The sequence below is a fragment of the Bos javanicus genome, chromosome 4 (assembly GCF_032452875.1).
Source record: "Bos javanicus breed banteng chromosome 4, ARS-OSU_banteng_1.0, whole genome shotgun sequence".
Classification (NCBI taxonomy): domain Eukaryota; kingdom Metazoa; phylum Chordata; class Mammalia; order Artiodactyla; family Bovidae; genus Bos; species Bos javanicus.
The window spans coordinates 97,502,796-97,520,515 of record NC_083871.1 but is presented as its reverse complement, the minus strand read 5'-3'; the positions used below and the strand labels follow the sequence as shown (position 1 = coordinate 97,520,515).

The 17,720-nt window shown below is 42.5% G+C and overlaps 1 pseudogene; it reads right to left on the bottom strand.

Moving 5' to 3' along the window:
- Nucleotides 1-523: 523 nt before the first annotated feature.
- LOC133246908 (large ribosomal subunit protein uL18-like) overlaps nucleotides 524-17,720 on the bottom strand; it is a 79,065-nt pseudogene continuing 61,868 nt past the window's right edge.

Sequence of the window (17,720 nt, the reverse complement as noted above, 5' to 3'; positions counted from 1 at the left end):
TCATGTATGGATGTGAGAGATGGACTATGAAGAAAGCTGAGCGCCGAAGAATTCATGCTTTTGAACTGGGGTGTTGGAGGAGACTCTTGAGAGTCCCTTGGACTGCAAGGAGATCCAACCAGTCCATTCTGAAGGAGATCAGCCCTGGGATTTCTTTGGAAGGAATGATACTAAAGCTGAAACTCCAGTACTTTGGCCACCTCATGTGAAGAGTTGACTCATTGGAAAAGACTCTGATGCTGGGAGGGATTGGGGGCAGGACAAGAAGGGGACGACAGAGGATGAGATAGCTGGATGGGATCACCAACTCGATGGACGTGAGTCTGAGTGAACTCCAGGAGTTGGTGATGGACAGGGAGGCCTGGCGTGCTGCGATTCATGGGGTCGCAAAAAGTCAGACACGACTGAGTGACTGATCTGATCTGAACTGAAAGTAGTTGCCAGGAGGAGAACTTTGAAATGGAAGCTGAACTGAACTGAACTGAAGAGGTTTTGTTTATCAACAAATGACTTAGGCATCGAACTTTGCACTATGGATTATATGCACTATAACAAATAATTATGCACCATATCAAATCTATCACTCTATGAGTAGAAATTAAGGCTTTGTGTCATTTTCATATGTTGTAGTATTTCTTCAAATAAATCTCTCCTCTAAACAAACAAAAAAAGCAGGAATCTGATCCTTCTATTCCCACATGAAAAACCTCTAAGGTTTCCCATTGTGCAAAACATGATTCTTCATATTGTTTACTAGAGATCCAGTTCTAAAGTGCCTTTCCAGCTTCCTTGTTAATTACTCCCTGTTGTATCCGACTCTCTAGCCATGACCCAAATATGCCAGGACCACCAGGGAACTCCTACCAGGTATTCTTAAATTTCTCTTTTCCTACCTATTTTTACTCAGCCTAAAATGTCTTGGAGCCTGGATACCACATCTGTGAAAATGTGGTTACCTAGCTCCAGGTTTGTTGAGATACTCAGTGACTCAAGTGGTAAAGAATCTGCCTGCAATGCAGAAGACTGAGTTTGATCCCTAGGTCAGGAAGATCCCCTGGAGAAGGGAATGGCTACCCACTCCAGTATTCTTGCCTGGAGAATTCCATGGACAGAGGAGCCTGATGGACTATAGTCCATGGGGTCACAAAAAATCAGACACAACCGAGCAACTAACACTTTCACACTTTGAAAGATAGTAAGCCATGCTTGTAAGGAAGCTCAGCCTACGGTTATTTTTAAGAAAAAATGTTTTTCAATTCACCTGGTTAAAATTCTGCTTATTTTTTTAGCCTTGTGCAATAACTTTATTATTGACTTTATCTGAAAAATCTTGATAAAAAATTGTGGTTTGGTTTATCAACTCTCAGCAGGCTGTTCCTGAGCTCTAAGAAAGCTTCCCTTCTTCTGAACTACTCAGTCTTTCTTCTGGACAAGTGACATTTTGGGAATGCTCTACCTCTTCTTTTTAACATTTTTTTCTTAGGCTTCGTCTCATCCACTGGATTCTCTCATATTGCAGGGTGAACTTTCTTATGCTTTTCCTCCATCATGTCTGCAGTTACATTGTTCTCTACGTATTGAGAGGACTGTTTCTTGTAAGCATCCTCATCTTCTTCATTCAGGTAACACATATAATTTGCAGTGTTCTGCCCCATGATGTGTTTTTAGTGTCCCTCAGCATTGAATTCCTTGCTTTCTGAATCATAACCAGGGAACCACATGGCACTATGAGGGATAGACAAGCCTCCATCGACAGCTCCCTTTCGGGCCCCCCAAACTTTTTTTCCAGTAGTAGTCCTGGCAAACCAGTCAATCCTGAAGGAGATCAACCCTGAATGTTCTTTGGAAGGACTGATGCTGAAGATGAAGCTCCAATAGTTTGGCCACCTGATGCAGAGTCAACTCTTTGGAAAAGACACTGATGTAGGGAAAGACTGAGAGCAGAAGGAGAGGGGGTAGCAGAGAATCAGGTGGTTAGATAGCATCACCAACTCAACGGACATGAATTTGAGCAAACTCCAGGAAACAGCGGAGGACTCAAGAGCCTGGCGTGCTTCAGTCCACGGGGTTGCAAAGAGTCAGACATGACTTAGCAACTGAACAACAGCGATCCTGGCAAGCTCTGCATCCAAATAACACATGAAGACACCAGACTGACCATCAGTGTTTTCCACATTGTATTCATCTCTAGCCATCTCGACATGGCCTTCATAAATTCTGTCCACACCAAACCTATTAAGAAGCCTGCTGGCCAGCAGCAAGCCACTACAATATGCTGCGGCATCATTTGTCAGGTCAGCCTTCACACCACACTTTGGGAGTTCGTGAGCATAAACTGCACCAGCTGTCATATCTCCTTCTATATGGGTGTAAGCAATCTGACAAATGATATCCCTGTTGCTTACATGAACTATCATTCTATATTTGGGTGTATGATACTTATTTTTATCTTGGATTACAAATCGCTTCTGAGCAGAGCAGTCAGTTTTGCCCTCTCTCCGTCTTCTGAATTTAACTTGGTATCTCTTGAAGTATGGCTTCCTAGGTGGGTCAATGGTAAAGAATCTCCCTGCCAATGCAGGAGATGTGAGTTCGATCCCTGGGTTGGGAAGATTCCCTGGAGAAGGAAATGGCAGCCCACTCCAGTATTCTTACCTGGAAAATCCCATGGACAGAGAAGCCTGGAGGGCTATAGTCCATGTGGTTGCAAAGAGTTGGACCCAAATGAGTGACTGAGCACACTCTTGGTGGTTGTGGTGGTTTAGTCGCTAAGTCGTGTCCGACTCTTGCGACCCCATAGACTGTAGCCTGCCAGGCTCCTCTGTCCGTGGGATTTTCCAGGAAAGAATACTGGAGTGGGTTGCTATTTCCATCTCCAGGGGATCTTCCTGACCCAGGAATTGAACCCAGGTCTCCTGCACCTCAGGCAGATTCTTTACCCACTGAGCTATGAGGGAAGCCCAAGCACAGTCTTGAAGTAGGCCTTATGCCTGACAACTTTGATAAACCCCATCCTGCAAGTCAGAGCACCAACTCTGTGGCTTGCCACGAAGCTGCAGAATTAGCACAGCTCTGGGGGTGGGGTGGAGGTCAGTTCAGTTCAGTTCAGTTGCTCAGTCGTGTCTGACTCTTTGTCACCCCATGAATCTCGCAGCACACCAGGCCTCCCTGTCCATCACCAACTCCCAGAGTTGACCCAAACTCATGTCCACTGAGTCGGTGATGCCATCCAGCCATCTCATCTTCTGTCGTCCCCTTCTCATCCTGCCCCCAATCCCTCCCAGCATCAGAGTCTTTTCCAATGAGTCAACTCTTCTCATGAGGTGGCTAAAGTACTGGAGTTTCAGCTTTAGCATCATTCCTTCGAAAGAAATCCCAGGGCTGATCTCCTTCACAATGGACTGGTTCGATCTCCTTGCAATCCAAGGGACTCTCAAGAGTCTTCTCCAACACGACAGTTCAAAAGCATCAGTTCTTTGGCTCTCATCCATATATGACCACCGGAAAAACCATAGCCTTGACTAGATGGACCTTTGTTGGCAAAGTAATATCTCTGCTTTTGAATATGCTATCTAGGTTGGTCATAACTTTCCTTCCAAGCAGTAAGTGTCTTTTCATTTCATGGCTGCAATCACCATCTGCAGTGATTTTAGAGTCCCCAAAAATAAAGTCTGACACTGTTTCTGCTGTTTCCCCATCTATTCAGGGGGTAGCAAATTCTACTTACATTTTAAGGCCAAAGGTTATTGTTGAAATCTGGCCTCAGTACACAGGTAATGGTTTAAAGCTTAGAGACAGAGTTCTGGGTGAAGTAGAAAGAAACAGCTTTATGGCTTTGTCAGGCAAAGGGGGCCATAGTGGACCGATGCCCCTAAGACTGTGTGTTCCACCCCAGAATGTGTAGTGAGGAGTCTTCCAGTGCTGAAGGTGTATGATCAGTTTGTAGACATTCTTCTGATGATTGGTGCTGAGGTAATTGGAAATCAACATCAACCTTCTGGTTCCAACCAATCTGGGGTCCATGTGCTTGTGGGCAGCATACAGGTAACTTCTTCTACTTGGTGAGTGTCTGCAAGGCAGCTCAGAGGACATGGCTCAGAATATTATCTACAGTCCTTGAGGAAGAACTAAAGGTCCTTGTCTTTGCTTAATGGCTAAATATTATTATTTGGTCTTGCCTGACTATTTTCCTTTCTTTCTGCATTTTCTTATTTCTCTGATTAAGTTTATCCTTTGATTAAAATTTTTTTGCAGACAAAAGGCAGGTGGGGGACATGGGTGGGGGGTCTATTCTGAGAAGGCCGCCTAGGGTCCAGCTCCATTACAAGGTCAGCAGCTCACCTGAGCACTTAGGCTCAACACATGTGCACACCACAGCTGCCTTAATTCTTGGTTAGTAGCAGTTATGACAAGAGAACATAATGGTTCCAGAGGATGTGCTTGTTCCCTTTAGTCTTGTTCACTTGTTTGAATTCATTTTCATACACTCAGTGGCTACCACAGAGCAGGGACTCCATATTTGTTGAACTGAAGCCTCTTCTCTACTATATTATATGATGAGGCTGAGGCTAAATCTTACAAAAATACTTGATTTTAAGGGAAATTACACCAGAGAGGCTGGTAAAAGTCACTGCAGTCATCAAACTAATAACAAGTGATTCAAACACAGTATTTTCTTTAGCAATTTTAAAAAGACTTCACCATTTAGTTGAATTCATTCAAACTTAAGTTACCTTTGGGGAGCAATTGCACTCATCTCACACGCTAGTAAAGTAATGCTCAAAATTCTCCAAGCCAGACTTCAGCAATACGTGAACCATGAACTTCCAGATGTTCAAGCTGGTTTTAGAAAAGGCAGAGGAACCAGAGACCAAATTGCCAACATCCACTTGATCGTCGAAAAAGCAAGAGAGTTCCAGAAAAACATCTATTTCTGCTGTATTGACTATGCCAAAGCCTTTGACTGTGTGGATCCCAATAAACTATGGAAAATTCTGAAAGAGATGGGAATACCAGACGACCTGACCTGCCTCTTGAGAAACCTATATGCAGGTCAGGAAGCAACAGTTAGAACTGGACATGGAACAACAGACTGGTTCCAAATAGGAAAAGGAGTAGGTCAAGGCTGTATATTGTCACCCGGCTTACTTAAGTTCTGTGCAGAGTACATCCTGAGAAACGCTGGGCTGGAAGAAGCACAAGCTAGAATCAAGGTTGCCAGGAGAAATATCAATCACCTCAGATATGCAGATGACACCACTCTTGTGGCAGAAAGTGAAGAGGAACTAAAAAGCCTCTTGATGAAGGTGAAAGAGGAGAGTGAAAAAGTTGGCTTAAAACTCAACATTCAGAAAACGAAGATCATGGCATCTGGTCCCATCACTTCATGGAAAATAGATGTGGAAACAGTGTCAGACTTTATTTTGGGGGGCTCCAAAATCACTGCAGATGGTGATTGCAGCCATGAAATTAAAAGACACCTGCTCCTTGGAAGAAAAGTTATGACCAACCTAGATAGCATATTAAAAAGCAGAGACATTACTTTGCCAACAAAGGTCCATCTAGTCAAGGCTATGGTTTTTCCAGTGGTCATATATGGATGTGAGAGTTGCACTGTGAATAAAGCTGAGCACCGAAGAACTGATGCTTTTGAACTGTGGCATTGGAGAAGACTCTTAAGAGTCCCTTGGACTGCAAGGAGATCCAACCAGTCCATTGTGAAGGAGATCAGCCCTGGGATTTCTTTGGAAGGAATGATGCTAAAGCTGAAACTCCACTACTTTGGCCACCTCATGCGAAGAGTTGACTCATTGGAAAAGACTCTGATGCTGGGAGGGATTGGGGGCAGGAGGAGAAGGGGACGACAGAGGATGAGATGGCTGGATGGCATCACTGACTCGATGGACGTGAGTCTGAGTGAACTCCAGGAGTTGGTGATGGACAGGGAGGCCTGGTGTGCTGCGATTCATGGGGTCGCAGAGTCGAACACGACTGAGCGACTGAACTGAACTGAACAAAAGTAGAAACATTTTGATAGATTTATAAATTGTAATATCATCTTAATATGTAAAATCAGATGGAACATTAAAACAGAATCAGCACTACCATTTCATATCTGAAATTTTTCATACTGTCTGGAGTAAAATTTTCTAATGCACTATTTAAATTTTTCACATGTATAAGTAAAACTGTAAATAATACAAAAATCCATGTGCTTGTTCTGCAAAAATGCTTAGAGATGTTTATTGTAGAATGATGCAATTACACAAAATATAAAAGCATTTGAATTACTATTTAATTACTTATCTGATGCTCTTTTCTGTCCTTATATGACTCAGTAGCAATTTAGGAAACAAAGCAAACTTATACCAGTCAGTTATGTATTAATAGTGATGCTGTCCATTCTAAGATTTCAAGTACAGGTTTCCTCAGTGTCCACAGTTAGAGGGTTCCGATGGCGCACAGAGCGCGGGCGGCTGAGATGGTGCACATGCGCGGCCGAGAGGAGCTACCCCACATCCGAGGCTACGGGCAGAAGCTGGGAGGACCCCATGCCCAAGAGGTGGCGGCCAAGAGGAGTTACCCCACGTCCGAGGTCAGGGGCAGCGGCCGAGAATGCCAGGCTGCAACGGTGCAGGAACAGCCGCAAGGAGCTACCGTGCATCCGAGGTCAGGGGCGGCAGCGGAGAGTGCCAGGCTGCTATAGCGCAGGAGCAGTGGAGAGGAGCTACCCCCCTGCCAGAGGCCAGGGTCGGAGACCGGGAGGAGCAACCCCAGGTCCAAGGAGCGGTGACTGCGTGGGTGCAGGAGGGCCTAGAGGAGCCATTCCACGTTCAAGGTCAGGAGGGGTGGCGGTGAGGAGACAACCCTTGTCTAAGGTAAGGAGCAGCGGCAGCGCTTTGCTGGAGCAGCCATGAAGAGATACCCCACGTCCGAGGTAAGAGAAACCCAAGTAAGACAGTAGGTGTTGCAAGAGGGCATCAGAGGGCAGACACATTGAAACCATAATCACAGAAAACTAGTCAATCTAATCACACTAGGATCACAGCCTTGGCTAACTCAATGAAACTAAGCCACGCCCATGGGGCCACCCAAGATGGGGGGGTCATGGTGGAGAGGTCTGACAGAATATGGTCCACTGGAGAAGGTAATGACAAACCACTTCAGTATTCTTGCCTTGAGAACCCCATGAACAGTATGAAAAGGCAAAATGATAGGATACTGAAAGAGAAACTCCCCAGGTCAGTAGGTGCCCAATATGCTACTGGAGATCAGTGGAGAAATAACTCCAGAAAGAATGAAGGGATGGAGCCAAAGCAAAAACAATACCCAGCTGTGGATGGGACTGGTGATAGAAGCAAGGTCCGATGTTGTAAAAAGCAATATTGCATAGGAACCTGGAATGTCAGGTCCATGAATCAAGGCAAATTGGAAGTGGTCAAACAAGAGATGGCAAGCATGAACATTGACATTCTAGGAATCAGTGAACTAAAATTACTGGAATGGGTGAATTTAATTCCAATGACCATTATATCTACTACTGTGGGCAGGAATCCCTTAGAAAAAATGGAGTAGCCATCATGGTCAACAAAAGAGTCTGAAATGCAGTACTTGGACGCAATCTCAAAAACAACGGAATGATCTCTGTTCGTTTCCAAGGCAAACCATTCAATATCACAGTAATCCAAGTCTATGCCCCAACCAGTAACACTGAAGAAGCTGAAGTTGAACGGTTCTATGAAGACCTACAAGACCTTTTAGAACTAACACCCCAAAAAATGTCCTTTTCATTATAGGGGACTGGAATGCAAAAGTAGGAAGTCAAGAAACACCTGGAGTAACAGGCAAATTTGGCCTTGGAATACAGAATGAAGCAGGGCAAAGACTAATAGAGTTTTGCCAAGAAAATGCACTGGTCATAGCAAACACCCTCTTCCAACAACACAAGAGAAGACTCTACAATGGACATCCCCAGATGGTCAACACCAAAATCAGATTGATTATATTCTTTGCAGCCAAAGATGGAGAAACTCTCTATACAGCTGACAAAAACAAGACCAGGAGCTGAATGTGGCTCAGATCATGAACTACTTATTGCCAAATTCAGACTTAAATTGAAGACAGTAGGAAAAACCACTAGATGAGTCAGGTATGACCTAAATCAAATCCCTTATGATTATACAGTGGAACTGAGAAATAGATTTAATATAGATAGATCTATAGATCTATCTTTAGATCTATCTAAATTTAATATAGATAGAAATAGATCTGATAGAGAGCCTGATGAGCTATGGAATGAGGTTCGTGACATTGTACAGGAGACAGGGATCAAGACCATCCCCATGGAAAAGAAATGCAAAAAAGCAAAATGGCTGTCTGGGGAGGCCTTACAAATAGCTGTGAAAAGAAGAGAATCAAAAAGCAAAGGAGAAAAGGAAAGATATAAGCATCTGAATGCAGAGTTCCAAAGAATAGCAAGAAGAGATAAGAAAGCCTTCCTCAGTGATCAATGCAAAGAAATAGAGGGAAACAACAGAATGGGAAAGACTAGAGATCTCTTCAAGAAAATTAGAGATACCAAGGGAACATTTCATGCAAAGATGGGCTTGCTAAAGGACAGAAATGATATGGACATAACAGAAGCAGTAGATATTAAGAAGAGGTGGCAGGAATATACAGAAGAACTGTACAAAAAAGATCTTCACGACCCAGATAATCACGATGGTGTGATCACTGACCTAGAGCCAGATATCCTGGAATGTGAAGTCAAGTGGGCCTTAGAAAGCATCACTACAAACAAAGCTAGTGGAGGTGATGGAATTCCAGTTGAGCTATTTCAAATCCTAAAAGATGATGCTGTGAAAGTGTGATGCTGTGAAAGTGCAATGCTGTGAAAGTGCTGCACTCAATATGCCAGCAAATTTGGAAAACTCAGCAGTGGCCACAGGACTGGAAAAAGTCAGTTTTCATTCCAATCCCAAAGAAAGGCAATGCCAAAGAATGCTCAAACTACCGCACAATTGCACTCATCTCACATGCTAGTAAAGTAATGGTCAAAATTCTCCAAGCCAGGCTTTAGCAATACGTGAACCATGAACTTCCAGATGTTCAAGCTGGTTTTAGAAAAGGCAGAGGAACCAGAGATCAAATTGCCAACATCCACTGGATCATCAAAAAAGCAAAAGAGTTCCAAGAAAACATCTACTTCTCCTTTATTGACTATGCCAAAGCCTTTGACTGTGTGGATCACAATAAGCTGTGGAAAATTCTGAAAGAGATGGGAATACCAGACCACCTGACCTGCCTCTTGAGAATCTACATGCAGGTCAGGAAGCAACAGTTAGAACTGGACATGGAGCAACAGACTGGTTCCAAATAGGAAAAGGAGTACGTCAAGGCTGTATATTGTCACCCTGCTTATTTAACTTCTATGCAGAGTACATCCTGAGAAATGCTGGGCTGGAAGAAGCACAAGCTGGAATCCAGATTGCCAGGAGAAATATCAATAACCTCAGATATGCAGATGACACCACCCTTATGGCAGAAAGTGAAGAGAAACTAAAAAGCCTCTTGATGAAGGTGAAAGAGTAGAGTGAAAAAGTTGGCTTAAAGCTCAACATTCAGAATGAAGATCATGGCATCCGATCCCATCACTTCATGGGAAATAGATGGGGAAACAGTGGAAACAGTGTCAGACTTTATTCTGGGGGGCTCCAAAATCACTGCAGATGGTGATTGCAGCCATGAAATTAAAAGATGCTTACTCCTTGGGAGAAAGGTTATGACCAACATAGATAGCATATTGAAAGGCAGAGACATTACTTTGCCAACAAAGGTCCGTCTACTCCAGTATACGGTTTTTCCAGTGGTCATGTATGGATGTGAGAGTTGCACTGTGAATAAAGCTGAGCACCGAAGAATTGATGCTTTTGAACTGTGGTGTTGGAGGAGACTCTTGAGAGTCCCTTGGACTGCAAGGAGATCCAACCAGTCCATTCTGAAGGAGATCAGATCTGAAGGGATTTCTTTGGAAGGAATGATGCTAAAGCTGAAACTCCAGTACTTTGGCTACCTCATTCGAAGAGTTGACTCATTGGAAAAGACTCTGATGCTGGGAGGGATTGGGGGCAGGAGGAGAAGGGGACGACAGAGGATGAGATGGCTGATGGCATCACTGACTCGATGGACGTGAGTCTGAGTGAACTCCAGGAGTTGGTGATGGACAGGGAGGCCTGGCGTGTGCAATTCATGGGATCGCAAAGAGTCGGGCACGACTGAGCGACTGAACTGATGAAACCTTTTGTAAGTTAAACTGGCCTCAAGAGAAGCAGCAGTTACCTCTGGGAAGATCTTTTTAAGGGATGCACAAAATGAATCAAAATAAAGCACAAATGCATACAGACACAGTTCAGAGCTAAGGCAGCTTGATGCTAAGGTGCGGAGTATAATTTCTGGGGAAGGAGCTTGCCAGGGCCATTCTGCCTGCTTTGGGTCTGTGCTGCCTCTATAATGCCTTGCTGCAGAATGAACTTGGAATGCTTTTTAGTTTTTTGCCTTTTTTTTTTCCCATAAAGTGAAAATCCTCTTCAAATTTCAAAGATACTGAACATAGGTGCAAATGTAAGTCTTTCATAAAAGGAAAGTGGTGTAAAGTGAACTTTTGAAAAATGAGGAATACCTGTATTAATGTCTCAAGAAATTCAATCACCCTGAAATAACATTTTCCATTGCAATGGTTTCTAGCTACAATAGCATGATCAGTTTCAGCTTTTCTGAGAGGATTTTCAACCATTCTCAGAGATTTCATTTTATTATGAAAATGCCCTTTGATATCCAGAGATTGGAAAGCATCACATGGAAACCTGATTCACAGATGGGATCAATAATTTTGTATGGGTCGAACACCTGTTGAATAGAGATGACCAGGTTGAATTGGTTCACTATAAATTGATTGCTGTTGTTGTTTAGTCACTAAGTCATGTCCAACTCTTTTGTGACCCCATGGACTGTAGCCCACCAGGCTTCTTTGTTCATGGGATTTCCCAGGCAAGAACTGGAGTGGGTTGCCATTTCCTTCTCCAGGGCATCTTCCTGATCCAGTGATCAAACCTGCATCTCCTGCATTGCAGGCAGATTCTTTACCACTGAGCCACCAGGGAAGCCCCCATAATTTGATGACCTCTCCCAAATTAACAGGCTTTTATTAGTCCTGTTTAATAAAACCCTTGCAAGGGACTTCCCTGGTGGAATGGTGGTTAAGAATCTACATACCAGGCCAGATGAAGACCTTTAAAGTCCCTACGTAGAGTGCGCGGCCATGTGGTATAGGAATTGAATACAGTACTAAGTGAGAAAACATTTCAAATGTAATTTTCTCAGAATTTCACTAAATTTAAAAATATGTAGGTCAATACTAAAATGTATTTTTTATTCTAAAAAAAATAAAAAGTCCATCAAATGCAGGGGACACAGGTACATCCCGAGTCTAGGAACTAAGATCCCACATGCCACAGGGCAGCTAAGACCGTGTGCCAAAACTACTGAGCCTCTGTGCTCTAGAGCCTATGTTCTGTAACAAGAGGGGCTTCCACAATGAGAAGCCTGTGAACCACAACGAGGGAGTAGCCCCTGCTTCCTATGCTAGAGAAAGCCATGCTCTGCAACCAAGACTCGGCATAACCGAAAATAGATAAATAAATGATAATAATAAACTTGAAGAGATCTCTAGTCTTTCCCATTCTATTGTTTTCCTCTATTTCTTTGCATTGATCACTGAGGAAGGCTTTCTTATCTCTCCTTGCTGTTCTTTGGAACTCTGCATTCACATGGGTGTATCTTTCCCTTTCTCCTTCGCCTTTAGCATCTCTTCTTTTCAAAGCTATTTGTAAGGCCTCCTCAGACAACCATTTTGCCTTTTTTGCATTTATTTTTCTTGGGGATGGTCTTGATCACTGCCTCCTGTACAATGTCATGAACCTCCATTCATAGTTCTTCAGGCACTCTGTCTATCAGATCTAATCCCTTGAATCTATTTGTCATTTCCACTGTATAACAGTAAGGGACTCGATTTAGGTCATACCTGAATGGTCTAGTGGCTTTCCCTAGTTTCTTCAATTTAAGTCTGAATTTGGCAATAAGGAGTTCATGATTGGAGCCACGGTCAGCTCCTGGTCATCTTTTTGCTGGATGTTTAGAACTTCTCCATCTTTGGCTGCAAAGAAAAGTAGAAATACCAAGGGAACATTTCTTGCAAAGATGGGCACAATAAAGGACAGAAATGGTATGGACCTAATAGAAGCAGAAGATATTAAGGAGAGGTGGCAAGAATACACAGAAGAACTGTACAAAAAAAGATCTTCATGACTCAGATAACCACGATGGTGTGATTACTTAACTAGAGCCAGACATCCTGGAATGTGAAGTCAAATGGGCCTTAGGAATCATCACCATGAACAAAGCTAGTGGAGGTGATGGAATTCCAGTTGAGCTATTTCAAATCCTAAAAGATGATGCTGTGAAAGTGCTGCACTCCATATGCCAGCAAATTTGGAACACTCAGCAGTGGCCACAGGACTGGAAAAGGTCAGTTTTCATTTCAATCCCAAAGAAAGGCAATGCCAAAGAACGCACAATTGCACTCATCTCACACAGTAGCAAAGTAATGCTCAAATTCTCCAGGCCAGACTTCAGCAGTACATGAACCGTCAACTTCCTAATGTTCAAGCTGGTTTTAGAAAAGGCAGAAGAACCAGAGATCAAATTGCCAACATCCGCTGGATCATCGAAAAAGCAAGAGAATTCTAGAAAAATATCTACTTCTGCTTTATTGATTACGCCAAAGCCTTTGACTGTGTAGATCAGAACAAATTGTGGAAAATTCTGAAAAAAAAGATGGGAATACCAGACCACCTTACCTGCCTCCTGAGAAATCTGTGTGCAGGTCAAGAAGCAACAGTTAGAACCAGACATGGTTCCAAATCAGGAAAGGAATACATCAAGGCTGTATATTGTCACCCTGCTTATTTAACTTCTATGCAGAGTACATCATGTGAAATGCAGAGATGGATGAAGCACAAGCTGGAATCAAGATTTCCGGGAGAAATATCAATAACCTCAGATACACAGATGACACCACCCTTATGGCAGAAAGTGAAGAGGAACTAAAGAGCCTCTTGATGAAAGTGAAAGAGGAGAGTGAAAAAGCTGGCTTAAAACTCAACATTCAAAAAACTAAGATCATGGCATCCAGTCCCATCACTTCATGGCAAATAAATGGGGAAACAGTGGAAATAAGTGACAGACTTTATTTTTTTGGGCTCCAAAATCACTGCAGATGGTGACTGCAGCCATGAAATTAAAAGATGCTTGCTCCTTGGAAGAAGAGTTATGACCAACCTAGACAGCATATTAAAAAGTACAGACATTACTTTGCTGACAAAGGTCCATCTAGTCAAAGCTATGGCTTTTCCAGTAGTAATGTGTGGTTGTGAGAGTTGGACTATAAAGAAAGCTGAGCTCCGAAGAATTGATGCTTTTAAACTGTGGTGTTGGAGAAGACTCTGGGGAGTCCCTTGGACTGCAAGAAGATCCAGCCAGTCCATCCTAAAGGAAATCAGTCCTGAATATTCATTGGAAAGACTGATGCTGAAGCTGAAACTCCAATACTTTGGTTACCTGATATGAAGAAGTGACTCATTGGAAAAGAGCCTGATGCTGGGCAAGATTGAAGCCGAGAGGAAAAGGGGACAACAGAGGATGAGATGGTTGGATGGCATCACTGACTCAATGGACATAAGTTTGAGCAAGCTCCAGGAGTTAGTGAAGAACAGGAAAGCCTAGCGTGCTGCAGTCCATGGGGTCCCAAAGAGTCGGACATGACTGGGCGACTGAACTGAACTGAATAATAACCTTGTAAAAAAGTCATTGTGTGTATAGAAAGAAGGGCAACATTAAAATTTACTTGTATTTATGTTATATATATTTCCAAGAGATATATGAGAACATATGCACCATAACATGTAAAAAATATTCACAGCAGCATTATTCATAATATCCCCAAAGTGAAGATTACAGAAAAATACCAAGAGTGGCATGCATGAACAGTGCCACAGCCATACAAGAGAATACTCTCAAGCCATGACAAAGAAGCCAGCTTCAGCTATACCCAACAGCATGAATGGATCTCCAAAACATGATGTGGGAAAAGTCAAGACAGACACAAAAGAATGCACCTTGCTTATCGTCTAATTAAAGTTCAAAAACAGACTAAATAAACTATACTAATTCAAAACAGTGATTAGCTTATAGGTAAGAGTCACCTGGAAGGGAGGGGAACTGCTAATGTTCTCCTGCTGGATTAGGTGAGGTTACGGAGAAGGGAATGGCAACCCACTCCAGTATTCTTGCCTGGAAAATTCCATGGATGGTGGAACCTGGTGGGCTACAGTCCATGGTGTCACAAAGAGTCGGACACGACTGAGCGACTTCACTTTCACTTTCACAGAGATAGTGACTTTTGTAGCCTACTTGTATTTTACTTTTATGTGCTATTTTACTAACTTTTCTGAAACTGAAAACAATGCACTGGCCAATACATTGTTTTCTGAATGTGAATAGATACACTGAATTTATCTATATTCTGAATAGGTTATCCTTATATATGGATTGTAGGGCTTCCCAGGTGGCCCAGATGGTAAAGAATCTTCCTGCACTGTGGGAGACCCAGGTTCAATCCCTCGGTCAGAAAGATCCCCTGCAGGAGGGCGCGGAAATCTGCCCCAGTACTCTTGCCTGGAGAATCCCATGGACAGAGGAGCCTGGTGGGCTACAGTCCATGGGATCACAAAAGAGTCAGACAAGAACAAAAGAAACAAGAACACAGGAAGCTGATAATATGATAATCCTGGTTGTCTCTTGATGATGAAACTGGGTGTCTAAAGGGTAGGAATATATTTTTTAAAACTTGAACCATATAAATGTATTAAATGTTCAAAAAATAGTAGTTTAAATAAATTATTACAATGAACTTTACCTGACATAACATACACTGTTTTAACAGACATAATTTTGATATTCTGGCTTTTACTTTCTATTTCTGTCACTAATGTCCGGCTTGCACATTGCTCTGCTCTTGTGCTATGCTGATAACAGCCTGTTGACCATTAGCTTCTGTTCGAGAAACTCTAGGGCATTTTGTTTCTAATCATCTTCTTTATTCAGCATTTTTTATCCATGCTCCATTTCAGACTCCAAAAATTTCTCCTAATTATTTCATTGGCAATTCTGATACATTTTTTTTCCTAGAGTTCCCTACACACAGTTCTTTTACTTCTACACATTCTAAAACTTAAAATTTTTTAATTAAATGATTGCTCAAAATTTCAACTCCTTTGCTGCTGTAAATAATTGCACTTTTCCAAACACTTCGATGCATGAAGTCAAGGCAAAATAGGTGACATTTGTTTACCTTTACAGGTTTGTGAAATTTCCACACTTAATTTCAAAAATATTAAGTAAATAAATGCTCAGATATGCACACAATTCTAAAAAAAAAAAAGAAGCATAATTGCCACCTGTTACCTGTTCAGTGCCAACATGTGTAGATTAATAAATATGGTTTTCACCTGAGCACTGACTGCTGGATTCTTTGGCTGCAGTGATCAGGTGGAAAATGTACTCTTTTTTGAGAAGACATAAATAGAACTGTTATATACCATAGTTTAGTATGAGTGTAATGAGAGGCAAAATGTAGTGAATTGTGAATTAAGAGGATGATGTAACACCTTAGATAGTAAAAAACTGGTTAATCCTAAACCTACCAAGTAACTTGATAAAATATCAGAAGTTCTAAAATAATTTTTTTAACAATGGTCCCATTTAACAGATGGAGAAAATGGAAACAGACACAGAGTAACCTGGAATATGTCGATTTGAGGTTTTTAATCCATGGGTGATATTTAAAACAGTAAGAGTGATATGACATAGGTACTGATCCAATAGAATTCAGCCTTGGCCTTGGAGGTTGTCTGTGGGTCAGGAGTGAAGTCTTCAAGTCCTGTAGGGATGGCTGTGACAGCGATGAGAAAGAGAGCAATGGGGTCTGGCCCAGCGTGGGGAGGGGGTGCTCCTTGATGCCTTAATATTTTGATCTCCTTGCTGTCCAAGAGACTAGGCTATGAAAATTCTGTTCTCCCAACAAAATCACAATCATTTTTCCTACAATGGGAAGTGTGCCCTGGCTGACGTTTCCCTCATAGCCACCTTCTATATCCTCACATATCCCTAAAATAAGAAAACACAAGCATCCACCTGCAGCAAATTCTAAAAGACCTTCAGCCTACCTCATTGGCTTTGTGTCAAATTTATTGCTGAATTTCACTACAGCCTCCTGATCTGCTTTATTGCTGATTTTAATCTTGTTTGTTTTGAGCTTCTGAGTCTACCGCAAAATACCTAATACACTCTTTGTAGCCAGAGACTGTAAAAATAGAATGTATCATATTCCCATTATAACCACGTTATATCATCCACATTACACAGCACCCATAGGTGGCCTACATTTTTAATTATTTCCCCCCTCAAAACTCTAAATTATTACAATGAATTTGGAAACTCCTCCACCTCTCATCAGAGCAAGTAATTGAATACTGCATTATGATAATAAACCATCTTTCCTTCTAAGTGCTCATTCCCAGAGGGCTTTGTTCTGTGCAGGAAGTCCAACATGTGCTGAGTACTCAGACCATCATGCCTTGTTTGTTATTTTGCCTTGGATCTTAAACCACTTTTACTCCAACAAACCCTCCTTGCATTCTGCAGTCAAACCTATCAAGGGGGCACCATTCTTTAGGTAGAAAAGCAATTCCCAGTCTCTGGTGACAAGGATGTGCCTCTGCTTCCTAATACAGGGAAGACATCTTTCTCATGGGGAATTTAATGGCTCATTTTTTAGTGGAATGGGAAAAGTCAGGGAGCCCTTCCTGCACCTACTATTTTTATGTAACTTCAGCTCCAAATAATTGAGGTGACAAAGCAGCATATTTGAGGGTAGCATGTCCCAAACTCCTCTGTAGCCTGGATAGGCAACCAACACCATGGTTAGGTTGGAGGGTTGATAAAGGGCCTCACTGAACAGGTTCATCCTCCACCCCCAACAAGCCACGTGGGTGACAAATCACTCATCCATCCTACACTTCACTTCAGAAACCACCTCTGAAAATAAAAATACAAATCATGACCAAGGGGAGGTGGATGCCCAGCATCTGACCAGCTCTTCCTTCAAAACCCTCTGATTTCCTCCCCTAGCTTTCAAAACCCTCTACTGGATGGCACATTGCTTTTCCCATTTATCTTAGCTCTGGTCTTCTGTTCATCTAGCTGCTGCTACTGAAGTCAATTTCAGCAAGAAGTAATTCTTCTCAAGGGGTTTCCCTGGTGGCTCAGTGGTAAAACAAACAAACAAACAAAAACCCTGCCAATGCAGGAGACACAGGAGATGTGGGTTCCATCCCTGGGTTGGGAAGATCCTGGAGAAGGGAATGGCAACCCACTCCAGCATTCTTGCCTGGGAAATCCCATGGACAGAGGAGTTTGGTGGGCTAGAGTCCATGGGGGTTGCAAAAGAGTCAGATACAACTGAGCAACTAAAAAACAACAACAAATTCTTCTCAAAGCCTCTTTCATATTTATCTGAACCTATTGACAGCAAATGCCATTAAAGT